Source organism: Echinops telfairi, unplaced genomic scaffold (assembly GCF_000313985.2).
Source record: "Echinops telfairi isolate 266 unplaced genomic scaffold, ASM31398v2 ScPeMD7_60;HRSCAF=208, whole genome shotgun sequence".
NCBI classification, from domain to species: domain Eukaryota; kingdom Metazoa; phylum Chordata; class Mammalia; order Afrosoricida; family Tenrecidae; genus Echinops; species Echinops telfairi.
In genome coordinates this window covers 17285035-17304475 of record NW_022103958.1, presented here as the reverse complement: position 1 = coordinate 17304475, position 19441 = coordinate 17285035, and positions in this window count along the sequence as shown.

Here is a 19441-nt window from a genome sequence, read left to right as displayed (position 1 = left end):
AATGAGGACCTAATGCTGGGGATTTAAGTGGAGAGAAAATGTTTTGAGAATGATGAGGGCAAATGCGCTTTACACAATTGATGTGTGTATGGATTGTGATGAGATTTGTATGAGCCCCTAATAAAATGATTAAAAAAAAAAAAAAGAACAATTAGTTCTCACATCATGGCCTTGCTCAATACTTGCCCTCAGGAAGGGAACACAGAAGATACAGGTGCTATAGCAAAAAGTGGTGAAGAAATTAGATAGTGCCTGGCAATCAGATAAAATCGCATCTGGGGTCCTGAAAGGCTCGTCTCCAAACAAGCAGCCATCTAAGTGAGATGTCAACTAAGTCCACATGGAAGGAGCACACCATCCTCAGTCACTGAAGAATTGGAATCCATACGATCCAAAGTTGAAGGAGGGTCTGTACCAGAGCCTGAACTGTTAGAATCTTTGTGCAGACGGCGATGGAGGGCAGCAGGAGCCCAGATTCACTTCTGGGACGACATAGGAAATAGGCGTCCAGAGAACGCCCTACCTAAAATTGAGGGATGGGAGGAAAGCGGTCATTAAACAGAGTGCTTGGGAGAGAGGAGTATAGAAGATCAAAGGCATGAATCTGACCTGAACAGTTAAAACTTTGTCAGTAGATCCCTCTATGATGTGGGCTTTCCATTTTTCGGTAGATGAACCCCAGGATTGATGAACCTATAGGGACAGCAAGTAGAATAAGGGGTTTGGGGGAGGGGGTTCAGTGGTGGAGGGTAAAAGGAAGACAATGTCAAGGAATCCATGTAGAAAATGAACGTTTGGAAACCGATTGTGGTAGCAATTATACATTCTACTTGATGCAATTGAAATATGGAATGATATGATGTATGGATTAAATCCCAACTAAAAAACAACAAAAACCTCTCCCTTTCCAACAATATGAACAGCAGCGATTTATTGAGTACTTACTACGTGCCAAACACTTGATGGCTATCATCTCATTTCGATCCTCTTGAGAATTTTGAGAGGAAGGCTTCGATTATCCCATTTTCACCGCTGAACAAACTGAATATGGAGAGCTGAACTCTCTCAAGGACGTGGAGCTAAAGCATCTAGTTCAGGATTGGAGTACAGGTCAGACTGACACCAAGACTCTTAACCATTATCCTGTGTGAATTTCCACTTCTCTCCCTGCCCTTTGTCCTTCATCCTGCACTCCAAAATGTCAGATGGATGGGTGAGAACCCAAGCCCTTTCTATTGCTGCTTTCTCCCTGCCCAACCTCTGGGACCTTTGAGTTCTCCAGCTGGCACTAAGAGGAATCCTGCACGGGCTGACTTGTCGCTCAGCCGGACAGCAACGGCCGCTTCTCGTGTGACTGTGCATGCACATCAGCATGCTTCCTGCGCTCCTGGCTCCTTGTGACAAGCTAGCTGGGCCTGTGCCCAAAACTGAGTCATTTCCAGTGAAAAACAACCCTACCTGAAGATAAAAATGCACACAAGCAAGATTGGAGGGTGAGATAGTATGGAGCTTGAAAAGAGTTCATTTTAACTTTTTTCTACCCAAGACTTCTCATGGGTGAGAAGCAAGCACTAGTCCGGGGAAGGGTGCAGGGAGAGTTAGAGAAGTAGCCGAGTTCTCTGGATACCCTAGGCTTCCCCCATGCAAATGCTTAGAAGTCCGGGGTGTGGGGTGGGGGTGGGGGTGGAGGTCGGGGTGTGGGGTGGTGGTCGGGGTGGTGGGGGTGCTTCTGGTGCAGTTTCTACAGCCATCCTTTCTGTCGTGGGGAGTTCCTGTGTTTGTGGACGTTTTCGTTGCTGATCCTCTTCTTAGGTTTGTTTCTGGATTATGAGTCTTGCTTTTCCAATTTCCCTTCCAGCTAAGTAAGGGGCTGTGATGTGAACCCCCAAAGGGACACCAAAAAGACTTTGCTTTTGAAGAGGGTCATAGGAGGAAGCTGCACTCTGGGGGATCCATTGTCAGGGCAGCAGAGGTCTGGCGCAGCCATGAGCGTTGTGGTGGCTGTGTTGAGTGGCAGTGGCCATGGGATTTTGGTGGTAGAGTAGCCCTCTGGTTTGGCTAGAGTGGTATTCTAGGTGGTAGAACTTGAACGCCGGACTCCTCAACCCTCCTGGAAATTTGTAAGCTACCCCAAATTCTTTAAATCTATCTTGTTTCATGGCCCAGGATATAGTCTATCTTGGTATATGGTAGATGACATCTTGAAAATTGTATGTAGTTTTCTGTTTCTGGGTAATGTGTTCTCTAAGTATTTGACTAGATCTTGTTGGTGAATGATGGCATTGAGATCTTCTAGAATCTGCTGATGATCTGTTTAGTTGTTCTATCAGTTATTGATGGAAGATTGTTGGCATCTCCACCTATGCTGTGATGTCTCTCTCTTCTCTCGCTTCGATCAGTTTTCACTTTACATGTTGTTCAGCTCTCCTATTTAGGGATGCTATGTCTTCAGACAAGCCCCTGCGGTGCAGTGGTTAGGTGCTTGGATGCTGACTGAAAGTTTGGCCGTCCACACCCATCAACTGCTCTGCGGGAAGGGCAATGGCAGTCAACTTCCCTAAAGATTCTCAGCCTTGTGGTAGTTCGACTCTGTTCTTTAGGGTCACTCTGAGTTGGAATTGACTCAATAGTAATGGGCATGCCTTTTTGTGTGTGTATTCTTTTTTTCTTAATTTATTATTTATTTAAAAATGATTTTACTGGGGGCTCTTACAGCTCTTATCACAATCCATACATATATCCATTGTGTCAAGCACATCTGTACATATGTTGCCATCATCATTTTCAAAACATTTTCTTTCTACTTGAGCTCTTGTATCAGCTCCCCATCTTTTCCCTCCTTTCCCCATTCTCCCTCCCTCATGAACCCTTGTTAGTTTAAAAATGATTGTTATTTTTCATGTCTTACACCAAGCACATCTCTCTTCACCCACTTTTCAGTTGTCTATCCCCTGGGAGGGCGTTACATGCCGATCATTGTGACCGATTTCCCCTTACTCCCACTCCCTCTTCCCTTACCCTCCTAGTATCGCTGCTCTCATTATTGGTCCTGAGGGGTTTATCTGTCCTGGATTCCCTGTGTTGTGAGCTCTTATCTGTACCTGTGTACATTCTCTGGTCTAGCTGGATTTGTAAGGTAGAGTTGGGGTCACAATAGTCGGGGAGGGGGGAAGCATTAAAGAACTAGAGGAAAGTTGTATGTTTCATCGGTGCTATACTGCACCCTAACTGACTCGTCTCCTCCCCGCACCCCTTCTGTAAGAGGATGTCCAATTGTCTACAGATGTACTGTACTTTGGTTCTCCATGCCACACTCCCCCTCATTCACACTGATATGATTTTTTTGTTCTGGGTCTTTGATGCCTGATACCTGATCCTATCGACACCTTATGATCACACAAGCTAGTGTGCTTCTTCCATGTGGGCTTTGTTACTTCTCAGCTAAATGGCTGCTTGTTTGTCTTCAAGCCTTTAAGACCCCAGACGCTATATCTTTTGATAGCTGGGTACCATCAGCTTTCTTCATCACATTTGCTTATGCACCCATTTTGTCTTCAGCAGTCATGTTGGGAAGGTGAGCATCATGAAATGCCAGGTTATTAGAACAAAGTGTTCTTGCTTTGAGGGAGTACTTGAGTAGAGGCTCAATGTCCATCTGCTACCTTAATACTAAACCTATAAATATATGTACATAGATATATATCTCTATCATCAAAGGTAAGTATATTTACATATGTACATGCCTCTATTTAGATCTCTATAAATGCCCTTTGCCTCCTAGTTCTTTCTTCTCTTTCCTTTTAATTTCCCCTTGTCCCACTGTCATGTCAGCCTTCATTTGGGTTTCGGTAATTCCTCTCAGTTACATTGCCCTTGATCAAGCCCTACTAGGCATCATACACCCTCCTTGCCATCGATTTTAGATCACTTGTTCCTTTGTCCCTGGGTTTGTTAACACTCACTTCATTTCCCCTGCCTCCCCATCTCCTATGTCTCCCAGAACCATTGGTCACATTGTTTTCTCCTCCAGATTATTTATCCTGCTTATGTTATCCAGATAGACATGCAGAGATAATAATAAGCACAAAAACAAGACAGAGCAAAACAAAGCAACAACACCACCAACAAGAAAAAACAGTGACAAAAAAAGAAAAGCCTATAAATAGTTCAAGGTCTGTTTGTTGGCCTTTAGCAGTGTTTTCTGGTTGAGTCTGATGGGGTGCCAAGCCCTGACCCCATGATCTATTTTTGGCATTCCCCAGGGACTTCATTGTTTGCTCCCCTTGCTGCTCTGTTGCACACCCTTAGAGTTTCACCCCAGTGTTTCGTGGCTTCAATAATTTACTAGTTCATATGAAGTGGAGAGACTCTATCTTCTTTTGTATCTCTCTATCCTCCCCATTTACAATTGTCTTAAATATTTCTCTCGTATGCATTTAGTATCACATTAGACAGTGTTAAATTTTTTTTAAATTGTGAAATATGATTTATAAACTGAAGAGGTGAAGGAAGAAGTATTGTATTTACTCATCATTTTTCTCTCATCATGTTCTTTCTTGCCTCCTAATGTTCGAGGATTCATTTTCTTATAGCTTTCTGCCCATTGAGAGGACTTCCTTTAGCCACTCTTTGTGTATAGGTTTCTGGTGAAAAAACTGCCCTTGCTCCCTTCATCTGAGAATGTCTCCAGTTCTCAGTAATCCTTGAAGAATATTTTTGCAGGGTATAGATTTCTGAGTTGAATTTTGTTTTTGTTTCAACACTTGAATAATGTTGTGCTACTTTCTTCTGGCCTCCATAGTTTCTAATGAGACTAATGGTGTCATTATAAGTATTTTTTCTTTACAGATAAAGTGTAGTTCTCTCTCTACCCTTTTAAGATTCTAAATTTGTTTTTAGCCTTTAGAAGTTTGAACATGTTTTGTCTTAGAATGAATTTCTTTGGGTTTGTCATGTTTAGGGAATCTCAAGGCCTGAATCTTGGCCAAATTCAGGACATCTTTCAGTCATTATTTCTTTTTAAAAAATCTAAAAATGATTTTTAAACAGTTTTTTGGCCACATAATCCACATATACAATTCAATAGTTCAATATTATCAAAAAGAGTTGTACATTCATTACCACAATCAATTTTAGAACATTTTCTTCTTTCTGTCTGATAACAGCCGATTTCTATCCCTTGACTAGGGTCCCAGGGGATTCACCAAGGGCTTAATCCATGGGTGGACTCTGTAAATACATTTGGGTTTCCACCGTCATCCACAGCCTTCTGCACACCAGGTGCTGCATTGTAAGGTGATACCATTCCTTCCTTTGGTTTTGAATTATATTATTTGCAATCCTTGTATCGAACAGGCTGCTGTGCTTCTTCCATGTGGACTTGGTTGACACCACACTTAGATGGCTGCTTGTTTGAAGGCAAGCCTTTAACACCCAGGTGCTCTTCTTTCTGACAGCTGGGCACCATCTAGTTTCTTCAGCACACTTTGCTATAGCACGCATATCTTCAGTAATTTCTTAATGAGGGTGAGTATCAAGCAGGGCCAACCATGTCATAAGAACTAATTGTCCTCAGATTGGGGCTAGGATTAAGTGCGAGCCCCAAATCCATTCATATATCTATGGTTTATATATATCTCTGGTTCACCTTGGAGATTTCATTGTCATTTCATGTCAGAGAATATTATCAATCATCTCCCTGGGGCATAAGGTAAGTCTATTGGTAGTGTCATAAATGTAGACAATGGTATAGCATTTAAAACACAGTTGAGCAAAGGAGATTATACAAGTATAGACTGGCTGTGAGCCACAATACACGAATTATTGCCAGTCATTATTTCTTCAAATATTGTTTTTTGAGCTTCCCCTTCTTTCTCCTCTCCCTCTGGGTCTGCAGTGAGTATTAGACCTTTACAGATCTTTGAGACTCTGTTCACACCTCTAGCCATTTCCCCTCTCAACTGTTCAGATTAGGTTATTTTACTTTTTACCTTTTACTTTCAAATCCATAGATCTCCCCTCCATTCACCCAGGGAGCCCATGCATCTTTTTTTTTTCCTTCCAACTTCATTTATTAAAATAAAATTCCATTTGGTTTATCTTTAGATACCCAATTGGTTGAGGTTTTCTATTGCTTTGCTGAAGGGTTCTAGTTATCATTTGTTCCAGCATGTTCGTAATTACACAATGAGCTATTTTTATAAGAACTGTTTTCAAAACTTTGGTCAGATAATCTAACATTTCGGCTCTGCCAGTCAACACCCAGTCGATGTGCTGATTGTCTCTATTTTTAAATTCCACTTGTAAAAACATTTTTAATATTGAGTGATTTTCTACAGAAGCCTGAACCTTTTGGGTGCTATGACATTCCGGGTCTTAGTTAAACCTTCGGTTTCAGCTTGCTTTCTCGGCAACACTCTGGAAGGGAAAGGAGGCAGGCCTTGCTACCGCTATGTGGGAGTGCAGTCCAAGTTGCCCGCAGGCAACCATCGATCCCCCAGGTGAGGGCGGGTTCCTCATCACTGCTGAGCAGAGATGGGGATTTGGGCACGCTCCTGGCTTTCACTATTATCAACTGGGTTGTGTGAGGTAGGAGTGCATCCTTTCTGCCGTTCTTTGTTTCACATGACCTCTGCCAACCCCCTGGTGAAGCAAGGTGGCATTTTTAACAACAGGTGCTGTCCTCTCTGACTCTCTCCCAGGCTTCCTCTGACATCACTGGGTGTGGGTGGAAGTCTGGGCTCCCCACATGGTCTCCACTGATCCAATGGTGGAGTCAAAAAGGGGGAATGCTTGTTATTATTTGGTGGGAATGGAAGCACCAGCCTCCTACTTGGCTTTTACTGACATTATCACAATGGAGTAGGGATTAGGAGCCTCATTAAAGTCAGGAGAAGGTATAATTCTAGGCTCTTCATTGAGCTTTTACTATAACATGGGCTGTTTTTCCATTAATGCTTGGCTTAAAATAGTTATTGGCTAATTCTTCTTCTTCTTCTTTTATTGCTAAAGGGTAGCTATGAGCCGGGCTTGACTGGATGGCAGTGCGTTCTTGTTGGGGTTACACTGCCCCTTTCCCTGCTTTGGACGGAGAACGCAGACATTTGCTTAGACACTGTTGCCGCCCGCATTTGTTGGAATTTTAAAAAAAATAATTTTATTAGGGGCTCATACAACTCTTATCACAATCCATCCATCCACCCATTGTGTAAAGCACATTTGTGCATTCATTGCCCTCATCATTCTCAAATCATCCACTCTCCACCTAAGCCCCTGGCATCAGCTCCTCACTTTTCCCCTCCCTCCCTGCTCCCCTTTCCCTCATGAGCCCTTGATAATTTATAAATAATTTTGTCATATCTTACACTGTCTGACCTCTCCCTTCACCCACTTTTCTGTTGTCCGTCCCCCAGGGAGGCGCTTATGTGTAGATGGAGACATAGGCGGCAAACTGACTGTTCTGTCATGCTGTGGTTCTTTGTGCCTTAACTTGTCTGGCTTCTCTTCACCTTTTAGGATCTTCTTATGCTTGTTTTTGCAAAATATCTATGGTTTTTTAACTTCACTTAGTGGGAGAAATAGTTAAAGTCCATCTGGTCCATCTACCTGGAAACAGATGTCTCCATCTCCTTAAATAAATTCTCTCTTTTTTGATGAAACTAGTCACAGTACCCTCTGGGGTTTGCCAAGAGCCCCCTTGTTGACACACTATCTCTTGTGGAGGGCAGGAGTGTGGACGAGCTGTCCATGTAAGTGGGGCACACTGTGTATCAATATGTTTTCAGAATGGTTGGGTCTCTGTTTTTGCTATTGATGACCTCTACCCCACTTTCTTCAAACCAGAGGGCTTGTCTTTTAGAAACAATACAAAAATTTAGTTATCTTTCTATTGAAAAAGCAGTACTTGCTCTTTGCAGAACATTGAGATAACTCAATGAGCAAACTAGAGGACAACTTGCCCCAAAGTAGTTACTGCTGATATTGATGGATGTAGTGCACATGTTTAATACTGAAAAATGTGACTGCATCATGCTTTTGATTTGTACCCTGTTTTTCAATTAACCAGATATCTTCAAGTCTTTCCATCCCAATGTAGTCCTATATTATCACTTTTTATTTCCATCAAAATATACTCTTAGATAGCCGCTTTTATATACTCGTAGATAACCGCTTTTGAATGGTTACTTGGTATTCCATTTGAAGGGCATAGTTATTTATATCCCCATTCCCACTTGTTGTACATGTAGATTATTTCCCATTTCCCCCCCATTGTCAACAATGCTGTGTGGAACATCTTTGTAGATAATCACTGTGCATTCGTCTGATTATTTTAGGCCTGCTGTTGCTAGGAGCCCACAAATTTGTCTCAACTTATGGTGACCCCATATCTAACATACTGAACGGGCCCTGTATTATCATCACAATTTTTTTGGGGGGGCCGATTGTTGTAGCCTCTGGGTCAGCTCCTCTGGCCGAGGGTCTTCCTTTCTTCTCTGACCCACTACGAAGCATGATGTCCTTCTTTTGTGATTGGTCATCTTAAGATAACCCCTATGAATGGACGTGCTGGACTGTGGGGGACCCACGTCTCCATAAAAGGGTTGTATGAGCCCCTAATAAAATGATTAAAAATAAATAAATAAATAAATAAATAAATAAAATATTTTCTTTAAAAAAAGCTTCTGATACACATCTCTACCTAGCCTTTCTATCCTGCTTTTTGTCTTAATCACATGGCTTGGCTTTAATTCCTTCCCAAAATAACCTCATTCACAGAGCACACCCTCCCCTTTACTTTTCTTTGTCTACAAATGCTAGCTGTGTCAGGATGACATGGGGCACACAAATGCACATGTTGCTACACCCTTCATATTCCATTTGATTACATTATGAGTAACTCATTCAAGGCATGGCAGAACCTCGGAATTGATGAATGCTTCATTTTTAAGACCAAGTGTTGAAGGTCCTGGAGTAAAACAGCAAGATTCCAGAGATATGAATAGATGTAGGTGTGATCAGGCATTTCCTTCCCCTACCACTGACCCTGAATTGAGGAGAGAGAGAGGTGGAGATGACATAGGAGAGTTCGGCATAAGGTTGAGGGGCTACTTTCTCATGCCTCCCTCACCCCCAGAGATGAATCTTGCCCAGGAAGCCATGTTAGAATCTGCCTTGAAGTCGAAAGGACCCATGTCCTATACTGCACCCTGACTGACTCATCTCTTCTCTGTGACCCCTTGTGAGGGGATGTCCAATTATCTACAGATGGGCTTTGGGTCTCCATTTCATGCCCCCACCCCCAAATTCACATTGGGTATGATTTTGTTCTGGGTCTTAGATGCCTGATATCTGATCCCACTGGCACCTCATGCTCACGCAGGCTGATGAGCTTCTTCCATGTGGGCTTTGTTGCTTCTGAGCTAGATGACTACTTATTTACCTTCAAGCCTTTAAGACCCCAGATGCTATATCTTTTGATAGCCAGGCACCATCAGCTTTCTTTACCACGTTTCCTTATGCACCCATTTTGTCTTCAGTGATCATGTAGGGAAGGTGAGCATCACAGAATGCCAGATTGTTAGAACAAAGTGTTCTTGTGTTAAGAGAGTACTTGAGTCGAGGCCCAATGGCCATCGGCCATCTTAATTCTTTACATATAGATATGAGTACATAGTTCTATTCCCATCTTGTTATGTATATATTAAAAATGTACATGCCTATATTTAGACCTCTATAAATGTCCTTTGCCTCCTGGTTCTTTCCTCTACTTCCTTTTACTTTCATTCTGTCCCACCATCATGCTCGGCCTTCCTTCAGGCTTAGTAATTCCTCACTGCTACATTGCCCTTGATTGAGCCCCACTAGGCATCCTACGACCTTCCTTCCATTGGTTTTAGTTCACTTTTTGTTCCCTTGTCTCTGGGTTGATTCACCCCCACTCCTTTCTTCCCCCCCCTCCCCACCCCTCTTCTGTATCCTCCCAGAACCATTGGTCCCATTCTTTTCAGCTCCAAATTATTTATCCCGCCTATCTTATCTAGATAGAAATGCAGATACATTAGTAAGCGCAAAAACCTGGCAAAGCCAAATAAAACAACAAAGTCAAAATCAACAAAACAATAACAACAACTAAAAACAAAAACAATGTAACAATAATAAAAAGAAATCCACTGACAAAAATGGAAAAGCGTATAAATAGTTCAAGGTCTGTTTGTTGGTCTTTATGAGTGTTTTCCAGTTGAGTCTGATGGGGTGCCACACTCGGTCTCCAAAGTCTATTTTTTGTATTCCCTGGGGGTTTCATTACTCTGCTCCCCCTGCTGCTCTTATGCGTGCCCTCAGTGCCTCACCCCAGCATGATGGGGCCAGACCGTGCACTATTCCCATACTGTGTCTCCAGTGCTGTCCCGTGCAGTGCCGTGGTTCAGTGAGGGACACTGTGTCCTGTGGTGGGGCCGGCCCTATGGTCCTCCCATGTGTTGTCTGCTCCAAGCAGGAACATCGCCCCTGGGGCTTGGTGGGCCAGCATCTCCTCTCCCCCCTCTCCATCCCTTTGCATTTCTTCCATGTGCTCTAATCTCCCAAGCCGAATCCCCAGTGCTATCCTCTTAAGTGCATTCTTCTGAGGGGTGGGGGTAGGGAGGCGTGGGGGGGGTGTCCACATAGTTGGGATTGGGCAAACTAGTTTTCAAAGATGGCCAATATTTAAAGCAAGTACCAAGCAGTTGGTGGGGTAAGAGAAAACATCCTCCCAGCCCATGATTTCCCCAGAGGGGCTTCCTGGGAGCCCTAGGACACAGCAGATCAAGGCTGCCATGTACACGGCAAAAACGTATTGCTCAATCCGGGCTGGAATCCAGGCCATCCTTAACTCACCCAGAGCTGGATTCTGACGCAGGACTAGGCTTACCTGGGTAAAGGGATGATCTTTCCTTTGCGTGAGTACAAAGCCACAGAGCAGAGTGTACCCAGAGGAAGTTTCTTTTCAAATTCATTCACCCAGATGGGGCACCTTTTGTAAATAGGTGCTATAAAGGCCGGGGTGATCCCTCATGAATATCTTTTGAAAATCACTGATGGAAATCAATATATATTTATAAGTACATAAAATTTAGTTTTCTCTTTTGAGTTCCAACTTGATGAGAAATTGCAACAACAGCAACAACAACAACAACAAACAACATTAACATCTTCAGGACATTTCCTTACCCCAGATTTAGGACTTTTGGGCTGAAATGTGGGCCTGGAGCCAACAATCTGTTGGCAGAGCAGGGGGAGAGCTTGGTACTGTCATTACATGAAGGAGAAATCCACCAGAGAAGAATCTCCATGGGTAGAATCTCCTGTCATGATTTACAGAGAGACGATGAGTGTACTGAATATCGGAACTAGAAGTTCAAAGTTTTGGTTTTATGATTTAAGAAGTAGAGAGTCTGAGAAACTATGGGTCATGTTCAAGGGCACAAGCTATGACTTGAACCCAACTTTAAGGCTCTTGTGATGAAGCTGAAATTGGAGTTTAACATTTAAGGTTCTTTGGTTGAGTGTAAGTTGGGGACCTTATCAGCAAAGACATAATGGGGTCTTCTGTATGGTCTCCTTCCTCTAAAGACAGATATTCATCTTTGACAGAGCGTCTCGTGATGGTCCTAATCTTAAGGGAGTGTTTGCCTCATATAAAAAGATGATAAGCCTGTGTGTGACTGTCAAGAGGCACAGTCGTGGAAACCAACAGGGGCAGCTCTCTTCTGTCCTGCAGGGTTGCGATGAGTCAGGAATTAACTCGATGGCAGTGAGTTTGGTTTTTGGTTTTGCCTCATGCCACCTGGGGAGTGTAGGCTATGTCCTTATGTGATGTGCATTAGAGGTGTGGCTTCAAACTAAACCCATGGCTTCTGCAGTGCATAAATGCCTCCTCATTCTGCTCTGGTGCTGAATCAGACACGGGAGTCTCGTCTTACTTCCTGGGCCACAACAAGGCCACCCCCAACCACAACAACCACCACCACAACAACAACAGTAATGAGGATGAGTGCCATCATCGCCTTGTTTGGTCCAGGCAGAACACCTTTGATCTGAGAATCTCCAAGCATGTTACCTACACGATCCAGTGGCGATTGTCATTATCTCCTTTTACTGACAGAGAAAATGAGGCACAAGATATTTAAGCCAGAGGCTCAAGGTCACGCGGGGCATCATTAGTAGGGACATATGAGGAACTCAGGTTGTTACCTCGGAAATAAAATCTCTAGGTATTTAACAGGCTTTAGGTTGGCAGTGTCTGCTCTTTACGAGGACTGTATATTTTAATAAACCACACCATAAAAGTGAATACTGATCATTAGATTGTATTTCAAGCATGTCTTTCATAATCTCCAAATGCTGTGAGCATGCGACAGATACTACCCTGTTCTGAGTAGCCAGTTCCACAGTCTTCTTAATGCCCAGGTAGGCTTGATGGTACAGGCAGGTGAGCCTTACCTTCTTCAATGGGACTCAAGATTGCCATTATAAGATGGAAGGTCATTGAAGAGAGTCTCAGGTAACCTCAGTTTGAACAGTGCTAGCTGGCTCTGTCACCTTGACAACAAACTTGGGTTCTCCGTCCTCCACCTCTTCAAATGCTCTCTGTGGGGCTGGTGTTCAGTCTTGATTTTACATATATTTAAAAATGAATGAATGGTTTTATGAAACCCCATCCTACCACAAAATGTCCCTGAATGTCTGAGGTCTCAGAGTGCTTGTGTTCTTTGTAGGTTCGAATTTGAGGCGCGCTCCACATCCTTGTCCACGCGGCTGCACTTTCTGGTTCGGAAAGCTTTCAAGCTTCTGCTTTCTTTTCGATTGGGGTCTTTCTGTGTTTTCTTTTGTCGTTGTTGTTTTTGTTTGTTTTATTTTATTATTATTATTTTTAAGAAATCATTTTATTGGGGGCTCATACGACTGTTATCACAATCCATCCATCCATCCGTTGTGTAAAGCACATTTGTTCATTTGTTTTAGTTTTGTACATTTTCTGTGTATGAAATCCAGGACAGGTAAAACTATAGAGATGGTAACTGGATTAATAGCTTTCTAGGGGCATGGCAGGGGAGGTTGGGGAGAAATGGGGAGCTGATAGCATTAAGTACAAGAAAGAAGAAACTATCCTAGAATTGATTGTGGTGATGACTGCACAACTCTTTTGAACAGGATTGAACTTTGCATTGTATGGTATATGAATTATATAGCAACAAAACTGTTAAAAACCAAAAACCAAAATGTATTCCATCAGAGTTCAGAGTAGGAAGTAGACACTGCTCTAGGTATTTGAAGTAGAAACGGATTGGATTCAGGGAAGCTGATGCTTCAAGATTCCCAGAGGAGTAGAAGTCTAGCTGGTACCACCATGTTATTCCAGTCACGCCACTGGGACTGATCAGAAGGCTGCTGCCCCACAGGCTTCAAAGCAAGCCCCTCTCACAGCTGCAGGGCTAGTGACTGGACGCTAGCACGAGCAGTTCCGCTGCTGAAATGCCTCTAAAACTCACATGTCTAAATAGTGCTGCTGCGTTCAAGGGCATGATTGGGGAATCATCATCCGCTTCAATAATCAAGAAATGTCGATTTTTCTTTTCTACCTCCTGAATTACAAGGAATGAGCCTTGAGAGCCAAATTCAGCACAAAACGTCCACACCTCATGTTCCGTGATGTATCAGTCAGGACGTACCCTGCTCTGCTGCAATAACCAGCAGCCCCCAAATCTCAGGATGACACCTAGCAGCAGCAATATACTAAATGTTGACATCTCACTCCCAAATACTGGATGCAGGCTGGGTGGTTTCCCGCCTGTCACAGGGACAGACTCGAGAACAAAGGACCTTCTCAAGTGTCCTCTTGCTGGTAGGTGCCGTTGAGTCCATTCCAACTCACAGCCCCAATAGAACAAACCACTCCCTGTCCCGCGCCGTCCTCACCATCCTCACCGTCCTCACCGTCCTCACCGTCCTCACCATCCTCACCATCCTCACCATCCTCACCGTCCTCACCATCCTCACCGTCCTCACCATCCTCACCATCCTCACCGTCCTCACCGTCCTCACCGTCCTCACCGTCCTCACCATCCTCACCATGGCTCTTATGGCTGCGCTCACTGCGGCACCCACTGTGCCAATCCATCCCATTGGGGCCCTTCCTCTAGTTTTACGTCCCTCCACTTTTACTAAGCATGATGTCCTTCTCCAGGGACCGGGCTCTCCTGAGCGCATGCCCCAAGTGTGTGAGTATGCTCCCTGTCTCTGAGGAGCACTCTAGCAGTACTTGTTCCAAGACAGATTTGTTTGTTCTTTGGGCAGTCCATGATATTTTCAATATTTTTCGCCAGCCTCATAATTCAAACCTATCAAGTCTTCTTCAGACTTCCTTACTCCATTCCAGCTTTCACATGCCCATGAGGCCATTGAAAATACCACCGCCTGGGTCTGTTGTCCTTTCATCCTCAAAGTCACCTCCTTGTTTTTGGAGGTCTTTGGGGTAGATTTACCCAAGGCAATGCACCCTCTGATCTCTTGGCTGCTGGTTCCATGAGCACGGATGGTCAATTCCCCTTGGCAGCTTCAATCTTTTCTCTATCTTGATATTACCATTGGCTCAGTTGTGAGGCTTGGTTGTTGTTTTCTTTGCATTGAGTTGTAAGGCACACTGAAACCTGCGATCCTTGATCATCACCAGCAAGTGCTTCAAGTCCTCCTCCCTTTCAATAGACCAGGTTGTATCCAATATCAGACAAAAAGGTAGGTGAAGAGGGAGATGGAGCCAGCATCGTAGCCATTACCAGCTTCATTTCAGGAGCATCACGGGCCACTTAAAGTCACAGCTCAGTCAGTGATAGCTACATGGCCCCAGTCTAGCTGTCAGGCTGGCTGGGAAATAGAGGTGAGCACTTCCAGTTTCTTCCACTCACTGTAAAAAGAGGAAATGCTTTGAATCCAAGTTGGGGTGAGCTTGACACTCATTCTCCCTTTCCCACTGAAAAGGTCTCTGGACACAGACCCCAAGACTTTTCAGATACAAATGAACGCATGGTATCTAAGGGGATTCCAATAAATTTGTGGAAAAATTCCATTATCTTTCAGTTCCAGTTTTCCGTGAACTTTCCGAGGCCCCTTTATATTAAAGGACGTGGAGCCATAACCTAGATATCTGTGTGATGTCGTCAGACAATCAGCAAAATGTTTTTTTCCTCCACAAACATCTCTTTCTGTCATGGCACCTAAAATTTCCATCATTAATGCCATTTCTTGTGTGCTACTTTAAGGACAGGTAGGTTTAAAATGCATTATGGCCATGAGGAGTCTTGGATCACACTACAGTACTTCCAGGGTGCAGGAGTTAGGACATGGGATAAGCAGGCCGAGTGCACGCTCTGAGAGTCAAGAAAGCGAAGTTGGTGTCCTGTAGTCTATGGATCATCAAGAGGACCCTGGGACCCGGGTCAAAGGGCTACGAGGTAGCAGACCTGGCACCACAGGAAGAGAAAGGACTTCAGGCAGGTTATTTAGATCACATCCTTGTCGAAATCCTGACCTGCTGTGTGTGGGAGAAAGCGGGGAGAAAGAAAGCAGGGTGGGCACATCTTTGCGCAACTCTATCTGAAAAGGTCACAGATGTCTCTGATCTGAGCCTGCTTTTGGAAGGTGAACTCACAAAATTCCATCCCGTTGGCCTTCAGCAAAGAGACGTGAGACAGATGAAGGCTTTGATCCCTCTTCTCTGTCGAGGTCAGCACCCCGGACTTGAAGTCAGAGGATGGGTTTGAACCCTGTGACGCTGGCATATACTCACTGGCTGTGGGGTCCTGGGCAGGCAGCTAGCGGTTCTGAATTTCCATTTCTTTTTGTCTAAAATGGGAATTTCTCTGTGCACCTCATAGGAAGAATGGAAGCCATAATGGGTGCAGAAAGCACCAAGATGTTTCTCAGTCTAAAAATGAAATAAGATCGTACAGTCAACTTGGAAACTACCAGAGCAAGTCAAAAAGTATTGCTTCTAGAATTCCCTTTCATAGTGCCTGGGTTCATTCCAAATACAATGCATTTAAACATGTCTCTGTGGTCAGAGAATGGCTACAGGCAAATTCTGTCAGTTACACACTTGTCTTAGTCTCACTAGAGTGCCTTAAAAAGCAAACAAACAAAACCAATATTAAAAGAAGCATTGTGTGAAGGTCGGCTAACGCAAATGGCTGATAATCCTATCGGTCTTTTAAACAAGACTGAAGGCAATGAAGATGATTTTATGGGACAAGTCACCCTTGGCCTGCATCTTGGATTTACTACCATGATGCAGAGAGCAAGGTCCAATCCAAACAGTGACATGGGGGTGATCTGGTGGGCCAGTTACATTCAGGATGAAGAGGCAAGCTCTGAAGGCTACGCCACTGCTTTTGGAACCCCAAAGGGGTCCTCTTGGTGCCTTTCATAAAGGACACAGGATGATCACAGGGGCTTATTATGAAGTTTTACAGAAATTGAAAACTGCATTTTGTGAGATAAAGTCCCAGCAGGTTGCACGGAAGAACTTTTCTCCCATCATGCCTATGCGGCTGCTTCTTCTTTATGGGTGGTGAGCGTCCTATGAGAATTTTGTTTGAAAGCTTGACACCACTGACCTGACAGCCCTCATCTTGATCCTCAGACTTCTTTTTGTTCCACAAACTCAAAGAGCATTGCAGAGGAACGCGATTGGGTCCTCTGAGGATGCCCAAACTGCTCTTTTGACCTGGTGGAAATTGAAGAGGGGAGAACTCTTTGGGGAAGGAGTAGCCAGATGAAAACACTGACTTCAGAAGTGTGTAGACTTTGATGGAGGTGATGGAGAGGAACAATAGCTTTCGATTTTTATACTTTTGTTAAATAAAAGTCTCTATGATTTCGTTGCATTTTTTTTTTACTGTTTTGTATATCTCTCATGACTAAAAAGCACGATTTTTGGTACAGCGTAGAACATTCACTTGGTTGACTACATGGTTTTCTGTTCTTGTGGGGTTAGTTAGTTTCTTGGTATAAGCCTGCAAAGGCTTTTGGTTATCTTGGAACCATGAATATGCCTGTACTCTTTTTTTCTGCCAATTTTATTAATTCATTTAATAATTCAGTAAGTGGTAAACTGTCATCTACCAAGAATGGCTGCTAGATACTGGGAAGAAAGTAAGGGTTAACAGAGGAAAGTTCTTGGATTTCTTGCCTTTTACATTCTGGAAGCAGGTGCATTAAAGAGATAGAAATAGACAAAAGTAGGCAAGTAAACAAAAAACAATGCAAGATAATTGGAGAGAGTGATAAATTCTCTGAAAGCTATCAAATAGGCTGATGTGACACAGAGTGGCAGAATGGGCACCACTGTAGATATCAAGAAAGTTTCTGCCCAAGGAACTAGTCATGGGGCTGAGAACTGATCATCTGGAGGAAGCCTGGCTGTGGAGATCTGGGGCAAAACTCAGAGGCAGGAATGCGCTTGCGTGTTTGTATTTGAGGAACAGGGAGGTCGGCATGGTCGTTATGTAGAGAGAAGCAGGTGGTTGCTAGGACATGAGGTGAAGGAGAGAGCCAGGGCCACACAGTATATGGCCTTGAAGGCCAACATAAGGACCAAAAAGGTTTGACCAGGCAGACCCGTTGGGCCTGGGCTGAGCAGTGTATCCTGGCATCTAAAGTTTTGTCAGTTATCAGGTTATGATTAGACTCTACAGTGGTTTTACAAGTACAGATGTGTGTTCTCGGGTAATTTACTTGATGTTTCTGCTCCTCTGTTGGGAGGATGAAATGAGAAATATACCTGCTAGGTACATAAGAGGTAGTAACTGGGTCCATGTTCCTTTTCATCGTTCCATTCATGGTGTTCTCCCCATCTGTAAAAGATGGTGCTTGGCTGGAGACACAGTGCGGGAATTGTGCATAATCTGACCTTATCACGCTAGGGTGAAACACTGAGGACATGCAACAGAGCAGCAAGGGGAGCAAAGTGATGAAATACCTGGGGAATGGCAAAAATAGACTTTGGAGACAGAGTGTGGCACCCTATCAAACTCAACTGGAAGGCACTCATAAGGGCCAACAAACAGACCTTGAACTATTTATAGACTTCCATTTTTGACAGTGGCTTTCTTTTTGTTGTTGTTATTGTTTTGTTGGTCTTGACTTCCTTTGTTGTTTTGTTTGGCTTTGCTGGTTTTTGTGCTTATTAATGTATCTGCATGTCTATCTAGATAAGACAGGTGGGATAAACACTTTGGAGATAAACAAACCGGACCAATGGTTCCTGTGGGGATATGGGAGAAGGAGGTGTGTGTGAGAAAGGAAGGAGTGGGGGGTAGAAACCAACCCAGGGACAAGGGAACAACAAGTGAACTAAAATCAATGGAGAGAAGGGCGTAGGATGCCTAGTGGGGCTTAATCAAGTGCAATGTAGCAGTGAGGAATTACTAAGCCTGAAGGAAGGCTGAATATGATAGTGGGACAAGAGGAAAGTAAAAGGAAATAGAGGAAAGAACCAGGAGGCAGAGGACAGTTATAGAGGTCTAAATACATGCATGTACATATGTAAATATATCTATATAATGAGAGGAGAATAGAAGTATGTACTTATATCTATATGTTAAGAATTAAGGTGGCAGATGGACATTAGGCCTCGACTCAAGTATTCCCTTAACACAAAAACACTTTCTTCTAACAATCGGCATTCTGTGATGCTCACCTTCTCGACACGATCACTGAAGACAAGATGGGTACATAAGCAAATGTGGTGAAGAAAGCTGATGGTGCCTAGCTATCAAAAGATATAGCATCTGGGGTCTTCAAAGTCTGGAGGTAAACAAGCGTTCATCTAGCTCAGAAGCAACAAAGCCCACATGGAAGAAGAACACCAGCCTGTGTGATCATGAGGTGTCAAAAGGATCAGGTATCAAGCATCAAAGACCCAGAATAAAGTCATACCCAATGTGAATGGGGGAGGGGGGTCAGGCGCATGGAGTGGAGACCCAATGCCCATCTGTAGACAATTGGACATCCCCTCACAGAGGGGTCACAGGGAAGAGATGAGCCAGTCAGGGTGCAGTATAGCACCGATGAAGCACACAACTTTCCTCTTTGGTGCTCCCTTCACCCCACTATCATGACCTCAATTCTATCTTACAAATTGGATTAGACCAGAACATGCACACTGCTACAGATAAGAGCCCACAACACAGGAAATTCAGGATAGCTAACCCCCTCAGGGCCAACAATGAGAGTAGAGATACCAGGAGGATTTGGGGATGTGGGAGGAAGGGGGGAAGAAAGAGGGAATCAATCACAAGGATCAACCTATAACCCCGTCCCAGGGCGATAAACATTGGAAAAGTGTGTGAGGGGTGATGGGGGACAATGTAAGATATGAACATAATAATCTATAACTTATCAAGGA